The sequence below is a fragment of the Cryptotermes secundus genome, unplaced genomic scaffold, assembly GCF_002891405.2.
Source record: "Cryptotermes secundus unplaced genomic scaffold, Csec_1.0 scaffold653, whole genome shotgun sequence".
In the NCBI taxonomy this organism is placed as follows: Eukaryota; Metazoa; Arthropoda; class Insecta; order Blattodea; family Kalotermitidae; genus Cryptotermes; species Cryptotermes secundus.
Window position 1 is genome coordinate 126317 of NW_019736406.1, and position 24918 is coordinate 151234.

Genomic DNA, 24918 nt, shown 5'->3' on the forward strand with positions numbered 1-24918 from the left:
AATTCAATTAAGAGAATATAACAAGAAGAAGGTTAACAGACAAGAAGCCTGTTTGAAGAGTATTCCCTCAAGCAGTAACAAAAGAACAGAACAGAAAACATGGCAGCGTAAGACAGTAACACAGAACTACAATAATGCTTCAGCAGATATGACAGCGTGATAAGTGCCTCACAGAATGCAACCAAACATTATGATCCATGGAGTGTTTAAACAGAATGACAGGTTCTAGAAACCTACACCAAGGGGAGGGTGTCATAAGGGAGCTTATGCGACAAAATACAGAGCCATTGATCAGAAAAGGAGCACGTGGATCTCCACGTTAAGAGACAAGAACTAACCACCAATCGTTTCAAGAACAGTGTTCATGAACTGGATTACCTTGACTGGTTTCGCATGACACAATCCATTTGTGACTCAAAAAGTTATAGAGCTCTATGATTTGGCTTATACTTACACAACGTAATACCTACTGTGGGCCGTGCCATAGCCCAGGCGGGGACAAAGTGTCATTGGAGCAGGTTTCCTGCGAGTATTGTATTTCCGTTTCCTCTCCTAATGTTCATGCCACCAATTGCTCCACAATCACCACCATCTATCATCTGGGGCTGATACAATAGGTCAGTAATGGCCGCAGTAGCAAGTGGACTCAGTCTGACCCGTGTAAGATTAATAAAAATATTATTTAGTGGGAAGAACCCCAGACCTTGCTCGTACCTTACTAGTACCGTAAGGCACAAACAAGGAACTTGACGGTATGAGTAATGGATACAACCACAAAGGTCACTCACATGAAGGAATAGGAAACACACAATATGTAAGGATTAAAGGTTTTCATAGAACATACAATTACACGACGAAGGTCATTCTGTCGACGGAAGAACTCAAAGGAATAAATACCAAACTTTACTTTCGCACCCTTCAACTGCTCTATTTCTAGACAACGGTACGGTTAATACGCAACCGCAGTGGGAATACGCACTCAACAATGGAATATTTGTTGTACATTAGGTTTTATATGTATTTTCTATCACTAAGAATGATGATGGGATATTCCTGTAGATTGAGTGGATAGTCTGTGGTTTAGGATCGTTGGAGGCGTTAATAATTGAAGCTCAAGTTTTCAGAAGTCAGCAGTTAGGAAAATTAGGTATATGCATTGAATGATATAGCCATATAAGCTTACGATACGCAGTCAAACAGATCACCTTGGCGTCAGGCCCCTTGAGGACCACAACGAGAGTTATTTTTGCAACTCAACTCTTGCTGTAGTAGTTCTTATGTAGCATCCTCTCTGACGCGAAGATGGGTTTTTCTCTCATGAATATGCTATATTTTCCGTCAAATGTATATTTCGTACATGTTATAGAACAGAGATGAATACATGTTGCATGCGTTCCATATCAGCAAGTACCGCATAGAAAACACCTCGTCCAGTAGTTCCTCTGTATTTGGTTCAAGAAGCTATCGATCGACTGCGTTCAGAACATCCTTCCTGTGTTACTGTTAAAGCCAATACCTAGCAACTCTCTTTATTTAAATAATCATTGCTCAGCAACGAGTATATTTGCTACGATACATTGAAAACCGGAATAATGGAGCCAGAGAAGACTTCCATTACTAGGCAACGACTTTGTAAGCACTCCCCGCGGAAAGAATACCAACAGAAAACATGAAGAATTATTGTTAACGGTTCTGTTTATATGAATCCTGTCAGTGTGTAAGGTGGATAAACGAAAACAAATTATTAGGTAATATTTTACGTTACTGGACTAAACTATGAGCGAGGACAGTGACAATGAGAATGTGCACCGTAGGAGTAGAAAGAGGAAGAGATCGGCTTATTGGGTTGACTCCGACGACAGCAGCGACAGTAATGACAGCACGTTTGAACCAGACAGGAAACGCAGAAAGCGTATACATAATGATTCCAGGAGCCGCAGCAGAGTTACCGATTCCCCCCTGGACGCACCTCCTACAGGAGTTCGGCAGGTTTTGCGTAACAATAGCAGCGGTTACGAATCAGAGACAGAGGATTATGATGCTGAGTATTTTACTGCTGTGCAAGGGGAAGTTAACTCTCGTTACGAATTAACGGACTCTTTTAAAGCTGAAAGCTGCGGTAAATCAGATTGCAAGCGTTCGCAGGAAACAGGAAGTTCAGACGAAACTTTTACTTCACATCTTCAACGCGGAATTGCTTCCATAAATGAACAGAGAGGACAAAGTGCTCAAAACTCAAGCGATTCTTCCCGTCAGCTCTGTACACCTTCCACATCTGAGGAAGAACTAGATGGTTCGGGGGGATCAGGCGCTTCCTCTCGTCAACCTGGCGCTGCTTCCACATCTGAGGAAGAACGAGATGTTTCGGGGGGATCAGGCGCTTCCTCTCTTCAGCCTGGTGCTGCTTCCACATCGGAGGAAGAACGAATTAGTTCGGGGGGATCAGGCGCTTCCTCTCTTCAGCCTGGTGCTGCTTCCACATCTGAGACAGCACATTCTTCTGAGGAACGAGGCGATTCTTCTCGTCAATCCAATGCTGCTTGTATAGCTGCGGAGACAGGAGAAAGAACAAGGGAAGTATACGAGTATAAATCCCCTCTTCAGCTTGGCGCTGCTTCCAAAACTGTGAGGAAAGAAGGAAGAACAGAGGAAGTTACTACCTCCCATCTTCCGCCCGGTGCTGCTTTCACAACTGAGGAGGGAGAAGGAAAATCGGAGGAAGTCAGCACTTCCCTTCATGAGTCCGGTGCTGCTTCCACAGCAGATGTTGGTGGATCAGACACGCCATCAACATCCTCCGCAGCTGTCCTCTCTGATTCTGACGTGTCCGACAGTGGTAGAGATGGGGACTCAGAAAGGTGTCCCATTTGTTTGGTCATCTTTACAGAACAGGAGATTGGGATACCAGAATCTTGTGAGCATATATTTTGTTTAGGTTGTCTAGAAGAATGGTCAAAGATTGTCAATAAGTGTCCGATTGATCGACAGGTGTTTAACGTCATACGTGTTAGACGCTACTCTGACAGCAGTATTACCAGACGGGTCCATGTGAGACCGCGACCGCGGCGGAACGAACATGGAAGGTTCCTTCTACTGGGTGAAGGGTATTGTCAAGTGTGTGGCCAACGTGACAGCGGAGACCGCATGATTATGTGTAATGCATGTCGTCTCGTCTACCATGTGGAATGTCTGATTCCTCTTCTGCACGTTATACCTATTGTGGAATGGTTGTGCCCTGTTTGTATCGTGATAAGCTCCATGTTCGACGGATAGGATACCATGCGCCGGGGTGACAGAATGTGAAGTCCTGCTCCGATAATTATCCTCAATTGCAAGAAGCCTGCGATTACCATCAACCGTGATGGATATTGCGGACTACTAGAAGGAAAAGTAATTGCTTCAGTCACAGTGATTTAAAGGCTGGTGAACTTGGCTCTTCTATTTAATTGTTCATATTAAACGTGATGATATTACATCGATAGTACTTCGTCTGGTCTTCGCCACCGCAGTACAACAGATTCAGTTAAGCTTTCAGGCTACTCAAGATTATCAGGATTAATAAAGGGGAAGTGTGACATGACGCCTCTAAAGATAATGCAGCAAGAGGAATTATCCATTGCTAGGCAACAGATCAGTAAACCATTCCCGTGGAAATGAATGCGAACCAAACATTAGAGGAGATCTTGAAATCGGAAATTTCTATCCACAGTCGTCGGTTAGAATTCCGTCTCTGCCGCCTAGGAGAGTATATGTTAAGCAAGGACGCACCAAAGGGAACATCTGCTGTTAGAAGCCGCTGCCAATCGAGAAGTGCGTAAAGTCATAGAAAAACTGGGAAGACTTCGTGTGTACTGTACTTATTTTCAGAGTTGGAAGAACAATCAAAATGCTGTAATTATTTCTAGTTACGACGAATAAGCATTCAATACATTCTTTATTCCAACAGAACTCATTGTGTTCTCAGTAACATGGGACAATCTATATAAATAAAAATGTTATGTTATTAGAAAATGCCACTCTTCGTTATTTACTTCCCAAACCCTTCAGTTGTTGTGGTAGCTGAGCTTCTCAGCACAGGACGGAGCGCCGGTTTTTGAATCGGAAATTATTACGTCCTCTACCATCATTTGCGAGAGAATAGAAAATAATTAAGAGTATTTGATTCTTTTCGCAGACAACCAAAAATCATTCGGAGGGAACAAAATTGCCCTCGGGCATTCTGTAGACAATCCCTTCAATGTAGGACCAATAGAGTGAATGCAGGTGAAAGTATTAACATCCTAACAAAAATATTACGAGGCTGGTTCAGTTTGGCGCCCGGGACTCCTCCTTAACTACTGCCGAGTGCCAGATAATTCCTTGTGACTGCCTACCCCAAGAAACACAAGACTAGCAATCGCGACAATGTTCCTAGTCACCACAATTCACCTTCCTGTATATGAGGTCGTCTTCGGCTAAATAATAATTGTTCTGGGTTTGTAAAACTGTCTTTACCATTCCTGCAAAATTTATCTACCTTCTGTTCTATCTTAATTTGTAGCCGCTCGACCGCGCCGGCAGACGGTTGTAACTCTATGGCAGAACAGTACGTCGCGTAGTAAATCCTAATATTTAGAAGGGACCGTCCAGGAAAAAATGCGCAGTGGATGGGCAGGTCCATTCGTGAAAGTTGAGGGGCGTTGTGATTGGTCATTCGGCTGCATTCAGTGCGAGCAGACGTCTCAAGAGCATTCTTCCTTGTACAGTCAAGTTAAAAAGTTTTGATTCTTGGAGTCGTATTTGAATGTATTATTCTCTATTTACTGTATTAATATTTTATTTTATTGTTTGTTTTATTCGTTTATTTTTTTTTTTGTTTAGTTACATTTGTACAATAAAAACCCCAGTCACAATAAAGATAGACCAAGAACAACTGGAGAATGTGAAATGTTTTAAATATTTGGGTAGCTTGTTAACAGACGATGGAAGGTGTGCTAGTGAAATTAAATCCAGGATTGCCTTGGCAAAAGCTGCATTTAGCAAGAAGAAGAATCTTTTTACCAGCAAATTGGACTTAAATTTGAGGAAGAAACTAGTGAAATGCTACATTTGGAGCATAGCTCTGTATGGGGCTGAAACATGGACACTTAGGGCAGTAGATCAGAAACATCTGGAAAGTTTCGAAATGTGGTGTTGGAGAAGGATGGAGAAGATCAGTTGGACCGATTATGTGAGAAATGAAGAAGTGTTAATTAGAGTCACTAAGCAGAGGAATATCCTACACGAAATAAGAAAACGGAAGGCTAATTGGATTTGTCGTGTTTTACCCAGAAACTGCCTTCTAAAAGAAGTTATTGAAGGAAAGATAGAGGGGCGGATAGAAGTGACAAGAAGACGAGGAAGAAGACGTAAGAAGATGCTGGATGACCTTGGGGACGGAAGAGGATACTGTCATTTGAAGGATAAAGCTCTAGATTGCATTAAGTGGAGGAATTGTTTCGGAAGAGACTGTGGACCTGTCGTCTAACAGATTACTGATGATGATAGTTTTTCCTATTTCCCTTAACATGCCACCTACACGAAGTAAATTGAGTGGAAAAGTGCTGCATTAACAATCAAGAGAAATTGTTAGTAATGTATATAGGTATATGAAAGAGGCTGGGCCAACAATTACAGTGAAGAACATAGGAGTGGAAGTAGTAAAGGCAACAGGTGTATCGGAAAGTAGTGTCAGAAAAATAATAAGAGAAACAAAAATATCGAATCTGGAGCTTCCACTTCCTATTCGACACCCCATAAAGTAAGACCTTGGAAATCTCCACTAGTCGTTTTGGACGACTTTAACGAGTCTGCGGTGCGAAGAACAATTAATGACTTCTACATAGTCAAAAAACGGAGACCAATCCTGAATAAAGTTCACGAAAAGTCGAAGAAAACTTTAGATTTTCGGGGATGCATATCCGCATTAAAGAAAATTAATTTGAATCTGGGGTTCCGCTGGAAGAAAACAAAAAATAATCGGCAGCTACTGGTGGAACGATAAAATATCAGAGCCAAACGTCTTCAGTATTTGCGGCAAATTAAAGAAAATAAGGAAGAGGGCCGCCCAATCATCTGCATGGATGAAACCTATATTCATTCCTGGCACACCACCCCATATGCATGGAGTGATGGAACCATCCAGGGATTATTTTCCCTTGTGTCCAAAGGCCAACGGCTCATTGTTATCCATGCAGGGAGGAGAGCAAGGTTTCATCCCTAATGCCTATTTCCGCTTCAAATTCCACCATAAAACAGGAGACTACCACAGTGACATGAACTACACCAATTATGAAAAATGGTTAAAGGAGCAACTTATTCCTAACCTTCCCCAAAATTCTGTCATTGTCTTTGATAATGCTCCCTACCATAATGCACAAATAAACAGAACCCCTAACTAAAAATTCAAGAAGATATTTTATGATATCCTGGCTAAAATATCACCTTCCACATATTACCTTCAATAACACTGATTTTTCATCATTGCAGAATCCAGACATATCATATGACCCTACCACTCAAACCGAAATACCTTTCCTATTAAATAGATGGAATCTTTGCAGAACACAGTCACAGTATTTTACGGCTCCCTCTATATCGCCCAGAACTCAACCCAATTGAGTTAATACGGGCCACCGTAAAAAATTGGGTTGCTCAAAGCAATACCACATTTAAGATGGATGACGTCATTAAACTGGCAGACCAAAAATTGGCTTCAATAACTGCAGAAGAATGGCAACGTAGATGACGACATGTAAGGAACATCGAGCAACAATTAATGGCAAGGGAAGGCATTTTGGACGCAGGACGGGAGTTCGTCTTCCATCTTGGCGGTGATAGTGATGACAGTTCTGATGATAGCTCCGATTCATCTGGTGGTGACGAGGAAGGACAGGCATGTGGAGATGATATCTATGCGGACATTGCCGGTGTTGCCCCTTTAGAATAGATCCGTGTAATATACGAGGAGCATTCCGTATATACACGTAATGCCTCCTATTTTTTAATGAAAACTACAACAGATACAGAAAGCATAATAAATGAAGCAAGATTTCAGCTACTTACAGTTATTTTTCCACATAATCACCACCATTCGTTATGCACTTTTGTCAGCGGTGAACAAGAGCCTGTATGCCGCACCTGTAAAAGTCTGCGCCAGCAGAGGCTAGCCACTTTCTTACAGCTGCAATGACAGCATCGTTGTCTGGAAAATGTTGCCACATAGTCCGTCTTTCATAGGCCCAAAGAGATGGAAGTCTGAAGGTGCTAAACCGGGTCTATAAGGTGGATGTGGTAGGGCAGTCCAGCCAAACTTTGCAATGTGCGTGGTGGTCGCCAAACTGGTATTGGGTCTAGCGTTATCGTGTTGCAAGCGAAAGGTTGTCTGCTTCTCTGGCCTGACTAGGGAAATACGGGCTTTCAGCTTAGTCAGCGTCGTCTTGTAGCGTTCAGAATTGACAGTCTCACCAGGCTTCAGGAAATCCAACAAAATCACACCCCGCCTATCCCAAAAGACCATGCATATCACTTTCCCTGCCGATGGGTGTGTCTTGAACTTCTTTTGGGGGGAGGGAATCCGGATATCGCCACTCCATGGACTGTATTTTTGATTCCGACTCGTAGTGGTGACACCACGTCTCATCTCCGGTGACGATGCTGTCCAGAATCTTGTTACCTTCAGCCTCAAACTGGTGCAACAGGTCCTGACAAACTTCAATTCCATGAGTTTTGTGGTCATGTGTAAGCATCCTCGGGACCCACCTGGAACAAACTTTACAATAATCCAGCTTCCCCAACATCGTTTCCAATGCATTACATCCGATATCAAGCCGTGCACACAGTTCCCTGGTGGTGATCCGTCGATCTGTACGGATGAGCTGATCGAGGCGCTGTTCATCGTGAGGAGTGGCAACTGAGCAGGGACGCCCAAGGTGTGGCTTGTCGTGCACTTCACTTTCGCCATTGTTGAAACGCATTACCTACCGTCTCACTGTGCTGACATCCACTGTATCGTCTCCGTACACCTTCAGCGAGCGTCGATGGATGTCAATGGGTGCAATTTATTCGGCAGTGAGAAATTCAATAACACATCTCTGTTTCGTAAGCACTTCTATGTCAGACGCCATTTTGGTAGACTGCTCTTCTGTCGCACGGCAACCAAACTAACAGTAAATTGGCGGGGAGGTTCAACCTTTACTACAACACCACCAACATCCAGCTCAGACGTTACATGTTGACACAAAAGAATAGGAGGCATTATATACGGAACGCCCTTCTTATAAATAAACCCTTCATGTATACAACAGTGAAAAGTGTATAATGGTGTATAGTGTATAATAGTCTGCCATTCGGTACTTAAAACTTAACATCTGATGTGTGAACATCAACGAGAATAAACCTCCATCACTATGCAACACAATGAGGTAAGAAATTATTTCCTTTTGAGAAAGCCTGTACTGCATTCCCCGCCACTACCAATACTTTTCCTACTCAGCGTCGGAGGACTGTCAGCTCTAAGTACTACAACTTTAAGTGATACTTGGCCGCTCGTCAGACTGCAGCCACCTACTCAAGCTGGTTCCTGGCTTGCGGATTTTTCTACCCCGAAGATGGAAGCGATAAGTTCCTCCGAAATGTCGATTCACACAGGATCTACACGGCGCCACAACCCTGAAGACGACATTCTTCAATTACCTATGTGTTTCGTAACTTTTCTTCAATTATGCGAGTTTTGAATTATGCGATGTTTTGAGGAACAAATCTTCGCATGAAATATGAGAGCACTCTTCATTCAGCTTCACTCAGACAAGGCAGGCAGCTCTCAGTAGCAGTCCAATTCGCTTCTACACGCCTTCCGTGCCCTTACAACTTCCTTTCAACTGGCACTCCCAGCTGAATCCGCAACTCCTCAGGTCATTGCTCAGATGACGCCTGGATACATGCGACTGTAGCGTTATACAAGCATGAGACATACAACACGCATGAATGTACAGCCGAAGACACACCCTATAAGAACCAGTGATTGACTGCAAGAAAAGCAATCATACTACGCGGTAGACAACAATGTAAAGCAACCAGGGTCAAACTGCCACTAAATTTACATGCAACTCCTCAGGTTGTTGCTTCGACAACGCATGCGTACAAGCGACTGGAGTATTATACAAGCAGGGGACATACAACACACATGAATATTATTTAGAAACATTGAAACCAGTGAGATATGGCTAACTTCATACTCTGTTTGCTTTTACCCTTCACCTTAACCGGTTCACGGCGACCCTGCTGGGGGGCGTGTGTAAATTTTTCTGATGAATCATTCATCCCGTAGGCTGATAACTTTCGGAACGAGGGGTAGTTTAACCTTTCTGCAAAGATCATAAGTAATGTTGAAAATGCTGTCCCTCCACACGCAGACATTCCTGCGGAAGTGGGTCTGATTTAGCCTTTGACGTTCTATGCAGGAATATTTGCAATTTACCAAATCCTTCTTCCGTTCGGTGGTTACTGTTTTAAACTTTGTCCTTCAAACAATCCCAGAAGAAAAAATAACAAGGACTGAGATAGGGTGAACGTGCTGGTCAAATATCACTGCTGATAATTTTGCCCCCAAAGACATCGGACAAAGCCTACGTAGACATACGTGCAGTATGGGCAGTAGCCGAGTTTTGCTGACACCACCCATAGAGTCTCTTCTCCTTCTGTTAACTCTGCAAAGAACTGCTCCAGAATGTCCGGTACATATCTTTCGCGATTGTTTCGTTAAAAAGCACAGATCCAACAATCCTTGCGCTTACAGCACACCAGACACCAGCTTTCACTGGGTGGAGCAGGATTTCGAGGTTTAGTTTTGGATTCTGTGAATTCTAGTAGCGAATATTTTACATATTTATGTATCAATCATTTTGCTTAATTAAATTCAGCAATTGGCAGAGCTTTTGTCCTACAAACAAATTCAAACGTGCAGTGATATTTTGCAAAGTAATGTGTGAAGTAAACTTTCGCAAAAGTAGCTCTAGCAAATCCGTGTCACGAACTGAATCTTATAGTTATAAATTTGTTTTATTGTCACGACACTGACGACACTTCATATTTGTTACGTTACAGGTCAAGGAGTGTTTCACCAATGGCGGTCACGTGGATCCCCGTTAGCCCTCGTGAATAAAACACAAGACCACAAAATCCCATATTGTGTCAAGGATAATCCAGGTACGGTCGTCATATATGTCTGTATATGTTTGTGGCTTACGTCTTCAGGTATGGTCTTTGACTGTCCTGGCTTCTGTCCTCCTGGCTAGAGGACAGGTAAGAGTGTATATTCATGTGTAGGAAACTCACATTTAAGGTAATATTTCATTCAACGAAGTTAATTTACCCAAAAAAAAAGAATTGCGCAACGATTTTTTATTTTTGTAGAAGACAGGCAAACAGGGAGAGGACAAACATGCAGCACAAGTAATACTGGGGATCCTTAACTGGACTCAGGCAAGCAAAGGGACGCATACGAGTACCTTCTGGTAAGAGTTAAAGTTAAACAGGAACCAGCTACGATGAGTGGTAGGACTACTTACAGGACACTGTCACCTCAAAGGATACCTTTTAAACTGGGACTAAGTAACAGTCCCACTTGTGAGAGGCGTCAGACAGAAAACGAAACAGCCACACATATTCTGTGTGAATGTGAGGCCTTAGCCTATTTAAGACTACATCACTTGGGTCAATACTTTATGGAACCAAGTGACTATTTCGACGACCCCATCAACAAAATCCTGCCCTTCATTCGAATCGCGGGGATGCTGAGGGGATAATCAATAAAGAGGAAGCAAAATAGACCACTGTAGGTCGCGGTGCAAGGGCCGAAAAAGGCCTACCCCTCATACATTCATTCATTCATTTGTAGAAGAGAATATTTTGGTGGTCAGAGAACATCAATCTTTATAATTGTAAGTAGCACAAATAAGAATTTGGTAGTGCAAAATTAAAAGTAATTATTAAAACTGTTAATCGTATGTGACCGCCTCTGTGGTCTAGTGGTCAGATTTCCTGGCTACAGATGCAGAGTACGGATTCGATTCCCGCCATTACCAGATATTCTGAGAAGTAGTGGGTCTGAAACGGGGTTCACTCGGCCTCGTGAGGACAATTGAGGAGCCATTTGAAGGAAATAACGGCTCCGGTCTAGAAAACCGAAATTAAGGGCCGTGGGGATTCGTTGCGCTGACCGTGCGACACCCTCTATCCGCTAAAATTGGCACTAACTTCGCCGACAAGCGACGGTCGCTCGGCCGGTATAGTTATCTTGCGGACTAACACCACGGAGTTTTTTTTTGTTATTCGTATGTATGAAAAAATATATTAGAAACATCCATCTTTTGGGCGTTATTCCATTCTGAATGCCATAATATGTTAATAAAGGTGATATTATTTGCCACGGGTCTTAACAACGGAGGGACCGACGATAGGATTATAGTAATGATGGTGATCATGATGACAGTCGGCAGAGAAGTGCTGCTATGTGAGACCCGGCCCGTGGTGGGGCATGTCTCCTCACCCCTCTCATACTCACAAACAAAATTTTACTTTGTTAAAAATGATAAAAGAGAAAGACATACAGAAAACTCTTCACTAGATCCGGCCGACTAAGAATACGAGGCATACGTGTTATAATTTTTAAATGGTTTACAATTATTATCAGATTGTTTTATTCCTCGAGCCAAGTGCTTCGATTCTCAGCAGGAGTATTAGGATCTCTCTCTTCGCCATTATAGCCAGAATGGTTACACAGATTGCTAAGTCTCCAGTCCACTGGACACAGTTTTAATCTTACGGGAACAAAGCAGCTAGAGCACGAGTACGAACACCCAAATACATCTTTTTTGTTATTGCTAGTGGGGTGGGACTAAGTCCCTTGTACTGCGGCCACATCTGACCTATTGTACCAGTCCCAGATGATAGGTGAGGGTGATTGTGGAGCAATTGGTGGAATGAAGATTGGCAGGGGAAACCGAAGTACTCGGAGAAAACCTGCCCCAGCGCCACTTTGTCCACCATAAATCCCACTTGACCAGACCCGGGATCGAACCCGGGCCGCCGCGGTGGGAAGCCAGCGACTAACAGTTTGAGGTATGGTGCTTTGATCTGAAAACCCTATACGCTTTTACATCGTGATACCTAAGCACAGAGACTACAGTCATAAGAAACATTTAACCGGCTAGTTGTAATCTTAAGTTTTAGAAGTCTCTACAAACACGGTGCATGAAAACACAAACAGTCCATGAATTGTTTTTAAGAATTTGTGTGTATTATGGGAGCACTTGCATTAACGATAGGACTTCAAGAACCACACTCATTCTGAAACTTTTTTCCAATTCTAGAAACGTGCCAAAATTCATATTTCCCTTTTATTGCTGATTTTCTAAATACAGCTTGAAGCATAAAAAGGAATTTAAAACAGGACAATACAGAGAAATTTCCTCTCACGTTTAGACCTACCCAGAATCCAATCGGAGTACATCGACAAGCTCCCCAGGGGCTGAAGCTTTCACGGATACCGTGACCACTAAAACGTGATTAAATTGAGTGGAATTTTGTTTGGAACTTTGCTACTCATCAGGTTCTTTAACGTAAGTTCCTGTCACCACATTGGGGCCCAAAAATGCATACACATTTTCGTCGCTCGAACGACAACAGTTACGCCGCTATTGTATTTGACTGCCCTACCATTCGATAAGGTGGCTCTGGCATTTATACGAGTAGCACCATCTTTAGAGAGAATATCACACTACACACAGTACACTATATTTCGGTTCTACTTCGCAAATGTCCGTAGACAACCCTTGTTAAAATACGTATACATTTCTTTGGGCTCCTCTGCATATGTGCATCAGTGTGTCCCCCTTCAAATTTTGAATCAATTAACCGATTATCACAATTATTTGTTTTGTTACTGCTGTTGGAGGCTACCGCAACACCAGACATTTTAATGCCATTCACTCACAACAGCATGACGGACTCTCTACTGTGATTTGCCAGCAATGATAGGGCAATTTAATAAAGGATCCTGACCTGATATAAGGTGTTAGATAGTCGGAAATAAAATGCAGTTTTTTAAGGCGCGAACATTTTATTTAGCTTTCGGTTTTATGACGATAACTAAGGAAATGTTTTCAGCAAGGTACGTGATACGGACACTGGTCAAAATGTTATAATACATGCGAAAATAATACGTACAATGTACCTCGTATTACGTATAAAAAGTTGCAGCTATCCCTGTAACAGGCCGTGGAGGCCCACAGGTTTGTGAGACGTCGAGGTCCCCACATTTTCTAGACAATCGGCTCACAGATGGCGTTGAGATTCTCAATCTTACGCGCCGGCCGCCCTTTACCCCCCAGGAAGATTCCTGGCACTCATTTCTGTTAGAGGCTGAGTCGACTCCAGGGCCATAATACGGCCGGAAGGATTAGGTCAATTGAAGGAATCCACCTCATTTGGATTCGATCCCGCGACCTTCCGAATTGTAGCATAGTGTCTCAACCAACTACACCACCGCATTGTCCCCTAGTATTATGTATGAAACTTTATTTGTTAAGTAAATATTCATAAGTCCTGTGAAGATGCTAAGCTTCGAGGCCCAAAGAACTACAAAATAAAAGAGAAAATACAACTGAGTTACATACAATCCTCTGTGATCAATAGAAGTACAAGACAGGATTTCACATAAACAAATATGATTGGTGAGATTGACATTTTTAATTATTTCCCTGCTCTGGTTTTAATAAATAAAGAATCCAAAGCCAACTACCTAAAGCCGAAACAAAAGGCAGCTGAATGAACCACGAAATTTTGCAGGGACCAGGTATCTGTGCCTTTCTTCACTATTTACCTCAAATTTAAGCGAACAGGTTCATGCGACTCTCTGAGATTACTTTTCTTTCTTTGCTATCGAGTTTCCCTGAGCTATCATATATTTTTATTTCAAAAAAATTAACTCAGCAATTCCAGCGTCAACTTTTGCGACTCTCTGCTTTCTGCAGCAGGAAAGTGAGCTACAGGAGTTCTCGGAACTGCTTGTCCCTCCGTACTTTTTTTCTTTCTTTCCGTGTTTTCCTCTCGCACCTTCCTCTCTTTTATGTCTTCTATTTTATTCAACCCAACCTCTAACAGATATGAATACCAGGAAACTTCCTGGGGCGTAAAAGGCGGCCGGCGCGTAAGGCTGACAACCTCACCGCCATCTGTGAGCCGACTGTCTGGAAAATGTTGGACCTTCAACCTATGGGCCTCCACGGCCTGTTGCAGCGATAGCTTTACCTTTACCTCTTTTCACCCCGCTTTGATTTTAATTGTTTTATCTTACTATATTCCTTCCTTCTTTTCCTTTCTTAATTCTCTTTGTCTTTTTTATTTCCACAATTTTCACTTCCCTGCGTTCCATTTCGTTACCCTTCAGTTAGTTACCATTTTTATGGTTCCAAAGAACACATTTATATCTCCGAAGACTTTATATGTTTGTCTGTCTGTCTGTCCTCTCAGTTACACGTTAATATATTGTAGCATGCGCGACCCGTTGCTGGGTAACAACCGCGAGATAAGCAAATGTACAACAGCTGTTACTGAGCAACGCCTTCGCAGACAAACATGTTCCTACAACGAATCCACACGCAACAACAGGGGGACTGTTGGAAACGGAGTCTACTGTGCGGTCATTGCTGAGGCTACAGAACGAGGATGAATGAAAGAAGGTAGTTAATATTAGCCAGCGGGCAACGACGTGAGCACAGAAGCTGAATGATCTCCATTGTTAACATCCGTTACTAGGAAACGACTAGTGAAAAATGAGAAAGCTTAGCGTGGGTGCTCTAGTGATTTGTAAAGTGTGCAGATTGGCGATAGCGTTATAATTACTTGTAGTAACCAGTTATATGTATAAGTGTTAAAATAAATTCTGTCACAAATCCAGATTTCGTCTATAGTCACTCATGTACGTGACAATATTATAACAAACACTGGTAGACCTCCCTAAAACCGACATTAACATGAGCTCACTGACTACCCCAGGAACCGGGATAGCACCGTTGGTGTCGCGACCGGCTACTTGCTGGAAAACCGAGGGATCAAACTTCGAGTCCCTGTAGGGGCAAGAATTTTCTCTTCTCCACGTCCTCCAGACGGGCTCTGAGGCACACCCAGCTTCCCATCTAATGGGTACCGGGGGCCTCTTTCCCCGGGGGCAAAGCGAGTAAAAACCCAGAATTAACACTTCGAAATAGGGAAAGAATTATTGCCAAATTAGGATAAAATTACACGATCGGAGAGACGTTACAGCATTTCTTCTGGCAAGAAAATGAATGCAAGAAATCTTTCGAGGAAACAAAATTGAGGCAACTGAAATGGATGTCAGGATACTGGAGAAGAACGGAGAGGACGGGCCCGAGAAGTGCCTTGAAAATGTCCTTGTTTGAAGACACAGTTCTTCACATATGCCATTGCAAAGTATATTCTTTTCAATTGAAGATCAGCAAAGGGGTAAAAAGGCAAAAATATCCCCGTATCAGCCTTACGCGACGGCCGCCCTTTATCCTCATGATGATTCTTTGTACTCATTTCTGTTATATTTTGAGTCGAATTCAGAGGCATAGTGAGGCTGGAAGAATTAGGTCAAATGGAAAATACAGTGATCTTATCGGAAATCGAACCCGCGACATTCTTGCTTGTAACATGGTGCCTTAACCAAGGATGCTACCGCGTGCCACTTTTGTTTCAGTAAAATATCCAAATATTAAAATAAATGACTTTCTTTTATTCTGTAGCTTGAAGAAACTGGACTTTCAAGGTTTGGAATTTTCGCTCCACAGCTGGCCTCGAAGCCGGTGAATGGAAGCCAAAGGCTGCTTCTTTGCTTTCTTTATTTTTTCAACTCTTTTCTCGTTTTCTTAGGTTTCTGGTTCTTGTGCACCGTAGTGTTTGCCCTCCCCGTACCCTTCCACGCATCTTACCCGTGTTTTCTTGCTCTCTCCTGCTAATGCATGTTTATTAAATTAGATGCTTTGGTCATTTGTTGTCCCCTATAAATTCTAAATGACCACATGAATGTGAAACTGCATGTATTGTATATTATTTTTTGTTGTTGCTCGAGCTGTACGGATGTGCCGTGCTTGTGCTCCCGCCCACTTGAGTGCCTAGTGTATCGAGTTGTGCCGCTGGTTAGGTAAGGCCAATAAGGACCACTGTCGGCCCTGCGAAAACCCGTTTTACGGAAAGCAAAAATCTATTCGTTGTGGCCAGTACGCTTCGCGCTTTCACTGTAATTGTCTGCCTACTTGTGTGCCGGAGACAACTGTGAGTGCAACCACCGGCCAGTCTGCCTGCAAGTGTGACAGTTGTATGAAGCTCATTTGGGATGTTGCAAACGAGCATTCCTTCTGCAAGAGTAACCAGAAGGAAGCAATTTCTGCAGAGCTAGAGTGTACTGCTTCGTGTATAGGGGATAAAGATTCCCTCAGCATTCAGCTGGAAACAGTTCGCACTAATGGCATCTGTACCATGGAGATGGTACAGTCTTTAGTCGTGATGGTATCGAAACTCAGCAGTGAAGTTCAGCAGCTTAGAATCTACAATGAAACCATGAAGACGCAACTGCGCGAACTTCAACAGGCACCCTCACATGTGGAAATCAACACGGCGTGTTGATAAATGATAACTGTCATAACTACGCAAAATCATACAGGGATGTTCTGTGTGCAGTGAATGGTAAACCTAGTGTCTCCAAGGTCACAGCTCCTGCTATGAATTCACTACTTGAGCCGTCCGTTGTGTCTAGTGAAAACCCTTCCGGTGGCGATTTTGTATCGGTAGTTAAGAAGAAGCGGGTAGCTCCGTCTCCTGTAAACACTGTTGCCAATACCACCAAGAAACCCAGGGTTGCCATGATCGGAGTGAGAAGCTCTTCTCTCTCTCTCTCTCTGTTGTGCACAAGAGGGTCCATATGAAGTCCCTTTTTGTCTCTTGGGTTTCCCCTGATGTTGAGGCATCTCTAGAGCATCAATTGCAGCTTGCTTCCCTTGCTTGCACCACGTTAAAAACTAAACACAATTCGTACGCATCATTTCATGTCTCTGTTGCAGAGGATGATTTCCATCTTATTAATAATACTGGAGTCTGGCCTAACGGCTATTTAATCGTTCCTTTTTACGGGCGATTGAATCCTGAATCATGTTTATACCGTTGCAGCATCAGAGACTTCTAGGCCTCGCTCCCCTGGTGCAGGTAATGTTCGTCCCCATACTCCCCCTCCCGTGGACCCTGTAGGCGATTCTGTAAACAAGGTAAAGAATGTCGTTGCCCCTGGGTAGGGCGCTTACGTACTCAGTTAATGGTTAGCACGCCTGACATCAACACAGGTTGTTTTGCCAGGTCTCACACACATCCTGGAAATTGTTTTGATATATATGACCAAAATGTCAGAGGTCTTAGAACTAAACAACTCGAACTTTACAAAAATGTCTGCTCCACGGACTATAATATTATTTGTTTAATTGAGATATGGCTAAACTACCTGTGTTATGACCATAATTGATTTCATCACTACCATACATTTTTCCGTTCTGACAGGGCATCTGTAAATAGGAGGTGGTATTGCAATATTCATTGCCCTGTCCTCCAAAGTTCGCTCCTGCAAACGCAGATATGTTTTAGAATCCTGTAATGAATGTGTGAGGAGTTATTTCAAGGAAATAGCGGCTCCGGTCTAGAAAACCGAAATTAACGGCCGTGGAGTTTCGTTGCGCTGACCACGTGACACCTTCTATCCGCTGAAGTTGGCACTAACTTCGCCGACAAGCGGCGGTCGCTCGGTCGGTATAGTTCGCTTGCGGACTAAAACTACGGAGTTATTTTTTCTTGTTTGTAATAAATGTGTATGGATTGAAATCCCCACTTCCGACGGTCTAAACTTACTCGTGGCCTATCTCTGCCCAATTCCCATTATTACTCTAATCTTAAGGGAGATGCGATCTACACGTCCACGTGTCTTCTTAACATTAACCAGTGCACTGACAATGCCGGCAGCAGCAATCTACGTACTTGATTTAATTTTTCCTAACTTAAGCGACGTAAGTATTACTCCTAACAAGGTTAGTGCATTGCTAACTGTGTGAATCTCAACATCAGTAAAACTAAAGTTATATTCTTCTCCAAGAAAACCAACGTACTTATCTATGATTATAAACTTTCTCCATCATCTATAGCCCGGCTCGATTCTATAAAAGACCTAGGAGTGTTTATTGATGCTAAACTATACTTCCATGACCATGTCAATTATATTTCCTCCACTGTGTTAAACTGTTGGGTCTAGTTCGTAACATTACTTTCAATTTCTCATCTCTAGACTGTATGCTCAGATTGTAGACTGCATTAGTTAGATCTAAGCTTGAATATGCGTCCGTAGTCTGGAATTCGATTACGTCAACTGATGCCAACAATCTGGAACACATCCAGCAGAGGTTTGCGGCCCTTTGTTTTATTTGTTTCTATCCTCAAGTTCATTACAGTTATTCCCTTCCTCCGGAAGAGTGAGAATTGCACACTCTATATACTAGGAGACATCGCCTTGATGCTCTCTTACCCAAGTTTACTTTGGTTTGAAATTCTGCCCTTCTGTTCTGGAGGTTGTTGGTCTCCGAGTTCCTGCTCGCTATATCAGAGACTTCGCATTGTTCAATATTTGCTCCTCATCTAAAAATTGTCCCTCTGCTAGATGTGCAGCAGCTGCTAATGTTGTCATCAGGGATGTTGACGTATTCGGGGCCAGGAAAATTCTCCCCAAACAATTTTTATATATGGTATAATTGTTAGTATTATTATTTGCATGAACATAAACATATCTATACTTTTCATTTCTCATTAAATACTCGTAGCTATGTTTCATTTCTCAGTTCTCAATATCAGCTTCGATTTATGTTAATGAAATTATTATTATTGTTATTATTTATTATTATTGTTTGTTTGTATACTTGTCTCCATTAATGTGTTTTTCCTCCAGTGCTTGCCTGTAATTTGTCTTTGACTTTATGTTGTATTTATCCATAATATAATTACCTGTATCTACAGTGTGCTCTGTAATTGGCTTTGCGGCTGTTGAATCGACACATAAATAATAAAGAATGGAATTATTATTATTATTTTAACTGCAAATTGTCTTTTACGTGGTGGAAGTGGTACTACAATAACACACAACACATAAATAACACACCACACTCAAACAAAACACAGCACACAATACTACACCAACAATAATGGACATACTACACACAATGAATACAATGCAAATACAACTACAACAGAAGCAATTACAACTATAACTATATAAATTAATATTAGTAAAAAATAAGCATTCTGTACATTAAACAGTAATAGTAATGGAATATGTAATATCATGAACTGATTCACCCACATTTCACCATGGCCTTCCCTTCTTTCCACTTCACTACACTTATGCATCCTTCACAGCCTCGCCCCAATTTACTTCACTTCACTTCACTGTATTTTTGGATTATTTCTCCCACACCTTCACCTCTCCTTATTTATCACTTTTCCCTAAAACCGTCATGCATCCAAACATTCACAGCGACAAGCGTAAACAAAAACCGGGCTCATGGCTTAGATGACCCTGAATAGAAACAAGTATTCTAGACATACAACAGAACAAGAAGAGTCACGCAGCACCATGAAATACATGAACGCGTAGATGGGACTATACAGCGAATATTGGAATCACAAAACGGAAGCATAGCCGTTTCTGCCACCAAATATTAAACACTTGATGATGACCAGTGTCGCTCGAAACTTGTAGTGCACTGTAGAGAATCTTTTAAATAAAGTTTAAAAAACGCATTGTGTGAATATAAGAAATCTTTAAATAAGTTTCCGAAGTATGAGTTGCACGTAAGAAGGAGAATAATAAGTATTCCTTTTCCAAAACTCATCATGGTCACGATTTCTGATGCAGATTTTCAATAGACAATATGTATGTAATTTGATAGAAGCAGTCACAAAGCGTTTGACTGCCGAACACATAGCTACTCTGCTCCGTGTGTGTTCAAACGAAAAGTTTCACAGTGGTCCAGATGTTATACGAGCCACAGTGGGTAAACTGTTTTCAAAAGCGGTGCTCAGGCTCCTATATCAAAAAGATTTGTTTACTATGGGGGGCCGGGGGCGGGGGAGCTCAAGCGTTCTGCCTGTGCTATTATGTTTAAATATGCCAGGTATTTTATTTAACATAGACGCATCGTGTTCTGCCTCGACTTGCAAGTTAATATTTGTCCGCAGTTTATCGTCACTCAATTAGCACAGAGAGAGCGCCATCCGGGCGAATCATTAGCGTAATTGTGGCCGACCGCAGCGCAAGAAGCATCGTCCCCTTCCATACACACGACTCACAGACCACTTCCACCCTTGGAATCATTATTATTATTATTATTATTATTCATTGCATTATTGTACTCACCGCTGCAAATAGCGAAACTTACACTGGCCTTATTGCTTGGGCCATCCCAAACTTGTGCGCTGCAGTCATGGTTCTGCAGAAATGCCATCCATCTTGAGGCTCGTCCAGCGACTTAATGCAAATTTGCCATTGCAATAAGAGGGGAACTCGATAGCTCTGGGAGGTTAACAGATGTTTACTGGGGGAGGGAGCATCGAACTTAGGAATAAAATTTTCTCTTGCTTTTAGGAAATGGACTGAACTTGTGCTTTGAATTCTGTTCTTCTCTTTTGTGAACATAGACTTTGGCGGAAATTGCCGTCAAGTTGGGCCAGTCCACAACATACAAGTATAATTTGCTCTTTCTACATAGCTCAAAAACATATTTTGTGTATCTTTACGCTTATCATCGGTAGCAATAGGGAGCACTCACTTCACCATTTCTGTTAACAAGGATTAAATCTTTTTATCTTATTGTTCAGTGTCCCTGGCATCAACTACGTTTCAGTATGTAACCTACCTAGTTTAAAAATTATTTTCATATACAGAATGTACCAGGAGGAAATTCAATATTCTGGGAGGTCACAGTATCGGCCATTCTAAGAAAAAAGTGCATATTTACGTGTGTCCTATTCCGAACGGTTTCTGAAATAGAGCTATTTCACTGCAAATTTCCAAAATTGTTGATAAGAAAGAGATGTTACTTATTGTTTCTAACAGGCAAAACAAAGGGAAAACTATCCCTGTAACATACCTTAAAAGCCAATAGAGTTGTAAAACGTCGAGGGCCCCATATTTTCTCTAGACAATCGGCTCACAGATTGCGATAAGGTTGTCGGCACACTCCGGCCGCTTTTACACCTCAAGAAGATTCCTGGTAGTCATTTTTGTTAGAGGCTGAGTCGAACCCAACGCCATAGTGCGGCTGAAAGGATAAGGTAAATTAAAAAAAGATAAACTCGTCGGGACTCGAACCCGCGACCTTCCAGCTTGTAACGTAGTTCCCCAACTAACTAAGCTACCGCGTGTCCCCACTGCTCTTAATGCCGACATTTATTGTTCCTGTGAGAAAGTTGGTACAGTTTATCTAGTATAATACAGTTTCGAAAATTCCACCATCAACACTCATGCACTTTGCAACTCGTGTGAGGACATGACGTGTTGCTTGTCCGTACAGTGTACAGCGTACTGTGCAGTGAATTAGCTCTATCTTGGAAACCGGTCAGAAGAGGGCGCATGTATAATTTTATGCTTAGAATGACTGATATTATGACATCCCAGAATAGTAACCTTTCTTCCTGGGACATTCTGTATATGCAGCCGTGTCTTTACCCCCGGAAAAAGTTGGACAGGTCCCGGAAGCGGCCTTGGTAACCATGATGGGAATTAAATAATAACAATTTCAGAGGTATTAGTTTGATGAGGTTTATTTTTCGATATATCAGTTATATTTAACGTAAGATGGTAACTTATATTTTACTTTTATATGAAGCTTCTGCCTACCTTTCTTTCTCTTTGTTCGTCTCTCTTAGGACCATAATATCTCCGTTTAATTTAAATACGATGGGACCAACAATCTCTCAGTTTGAAACAAATCTGATGCTAACACTTCTTGGTTCGAACGCATCAGGCACAGCGTGTTGTCGATCAGTTTACTTTGAAACTATTTATGTGAGCAGGCGAAGCAGACTGCTCCTGCAGTAAACACAGTAATGCAAGCGCTTACACAAATGGTAGACCCACGGCTAGTAGCCAGATGACGTGTCAACAAGTTTGTTTTACGAGTTATGTCGCTTACGCTATTTTGATTTTACTTATTCCTACAATAAATACACGTTTGGTGAGACTTCACTCTACTTTATGAGTGTTCGTTATTACACTCTACCGCGTGCTGGTCCCTGTTTTATGATGATTTTCTATTTAATTAAATCTTCTCTTAGCGCTGTAAGATCTCTATTTTCTTTCCTAACTTCTGCCAAAATTTTGTGATAGATTCAGAAAAAACAACGGCCAAGATGCGAGATCTTGTCACGACGATGACTATGAAGAATATTATCTTATGGAATGTGACACCGTGTAGTCCGATGTAAGTTCGCCGATGTTGCCTCCGAAACTGCAGCAAACTAAAAGTCTGAACTGAATAGAACAGATGAGAAGGGTCTGTGTTCATAACATACGATTTGAATGCTTCATGTATATTTCGTAATTTTTTTGCTTGGCACTACAGCCCCAGTGGGCCTAGGCCTACCTCCATGAACTTCTCCGTTCACTTCGGTTTTTCTAGATCTTACACAGTCGGTAGGACTCCTTAGGCGAGTGATCAGCTCGTCGCGAGGCCTCTACCTGTACACAAACACAGAAAAACGCACACACACAAACTAAACATCATGCCCTGCATGGGATTCGAACCCACGATCCCGTTTCCAAGCGAGCGAAGACAGTACATGCTATTTCGTACTTACATGTACAATTTGTGATGTGTATACCCATTGCTAGGCAACGACTCGGTAAAGATATGCACGTGGTAAACACGCCTCAACAATACAGAGGCTGTTTTCTATGCGGTTCTCCCCAAGACAATATGGGACAATAGAAGACGGTATCTTCCGTGGGCTTACATAAGATCAATTACCGCAAGTGTTCTGTCGAAAAAAAAAATCTCTGCTCATGTGTGTCAAGGGATTAGACTCAAAGGCGAACTGTCTAGCGATAAACCGCCGATCGTAAAGTAACTTTGATTCTGACTTTACCTGAGGAGTATAGAGTGAAGAGTCGAACTTCGAGACACCAGCCTGCGGGGATATGTATTTGGAAGCAGAGGAATTGAATTGAGTTTAGTCTTCGGAATTGGCAGCTGTAGAACAGTAGCAAGAAGGGAATTAGGCTGTGAAAAGAAGTTCTCATGTGTGATTTGAAATGTCAGTGAAACTGTAATAAATCCGTTGCCAGGATGCTACTAGTGAAGAATGAGAACCCTAGTGCGAGTGCAACGATGAACTGTAGAATGCGTAGATCAGCGACAACACTGTTATTACTTGTAGTTCTGAGTTGTGAATGTATAAATTGCATTAAATCCAAGGATCTAAGCCACGCGCAAACCTCCATACACGTGACTGTATAAATGCAATTCAATTTCTGGCATATTTCAGATTTACTTGTCCAGACAATGTGCAGTGGTCACGTGGGAGAAATGAGAAACATAGAAGTACTGTGCCGTTAAGCCTCATGGGTGTGGAGTCTTTTAATGCTTCAATGTTTGATCACTGGCGGGTGGTTTGTGGTTTGTATCTTGTGTTGGTGCAAGTGTCCAGAGATAGGCACTAATTCTATTGATTGGGCCCAACTGAGTAGGTTCCAACTGAAGACGGAAACAGAATCCATACTCCGAAACGCTGTGTTTAAAAGAAAACAGGACGATGGATAATGTCTAGAATTATAATATCTGTATAGAAAATTAATGGGAAAACCTGAAGAGGCCATTAGGGAGATCTCGGTGTTTTGAGAGTATAATAAAATATTATTTGTAAAAAAATGGTGCATAAGGTGTAGGCTGGATTTCTTTGGATCGGGAGATTGAGAAAGTGGTGGGTACTTGCTAATAAGATAATTTATTCGTTTTTCCATAAACTGCAGACTGTTTATTGACAAGTTGAGTGATTACTCAGACAATAATGAGGTTGTTTTATTCTCTAAATGATACAAATTGACCTTTGCCTTTCGTTTGTGTGCATGCGTTTTTGTCTTCCTTTTTTCTGGTACTGACTTTATAATTTTTCTTTGGGCTGTTGAGTAACCACGTAAATAAAAATGGTAAAACTATCCCCGTAATCTGCCTTGGAGGCTCATAGGGTTGTGAGACGTCGAGGCTCCCACATTTTCTCTAGAGAATCGGTTGACAGATGGCGCATCCTTATGCGCCGGCCGCCTTTTACCCCGCAGGAAGATTTCTGGTACTCATTTCTCTTAGAGGCTGAGTCGAGCCCATAATCATAGTGCGGCTGGAAAAATTAGATAAATTTAAAAATCCAGTGACCTCATCGGGAATCGAACCCCCGACCTTCCGGCTTGTATCGTTGTGGCTCAACCAACTACAGTTACCCAGAGCAAAAAGCGGCCTCCGTAGTCTAGGGGTAACGTTCCCACCTCATGACTCAAGGTACACGGGTTCAAACCCGGCGGAAGTCCCTCCGGGAGGGACTTTAAGCCTGGGTCCCGTGTCGTAAATTTACGGCACGTAAAAATCCTCATGTCTCTAGGAGACCTCTGAGCAAAATTAGGCAACACATTTCCCGCCCAAGTAGTTTCTAATGCCTCTGGTAGAGGGGGGAAATATCAGGTACCAAGGGCCGACCTCGTTGGCTGAACGGGGCTGATAGCACGCACCAGTACCGGTAGGGTATGGCGACAGTAGAAAT

General features: G+C 42.3%; 1 protein-coding gene across 1 annotated transcript in view; it reads left to right on the plus strand.

The window, feature by feature from the left end:
* LOC111869893 (protein shank) overlaps positions 1-24918 on the plus strand; it is a 143021-nt gene that overhangs the window by 56502 nt on the left and 61601 nt on the right. Inside the window, exon 2 of the mRNA XM_023861755.2 lies at positions 10123-10224. The gene's annotated coding sequence lies outside the window, so the exon portion shown is untranslated. The remainder of the gene's footprint in view (positions 1-10122; positions 10225-24918) is intronic.